Source organism: Penaeus monodon, chromosome 19 (assembly GCF_015228065.2).
Source record: "Penaeus monodon isolate SGIC_2016 chromosome 19, NSTDA_Pmon_1, whole genome shotgun sequence".
NCBI lineage: Eukaryota > Metazoa > Arthropoda > Malacostraca > Decapoda > Penaeidae > Penaeus > Penaeus monodon.
Genome location: NC_051404.1, coordinates 1,398,243 through 1,398,445, shown reverse-complemented (window position 1 = coordinate 1,398,445; position 203 = coordinate 1,398,243).

Below are 203 nucleotides of genomic sequence, written 5' to 3'. Positions count from 1 at the left end.
CAGTTTCCGAAGAGTTACTCCTAAGGCCTAACACAAATTTATGTAATTTCCAATATTCTTAAGAATGATGTGCTTATGCTCAGAAACATAACAATCTTAAATAAACTAGTTTTCGACAATGTAATCTATTCATAATTTAAGAGAATATGATATATAAATCATTGTAAATTTTTCCTCACTTGAAAGATTCATATCCTGCCTTC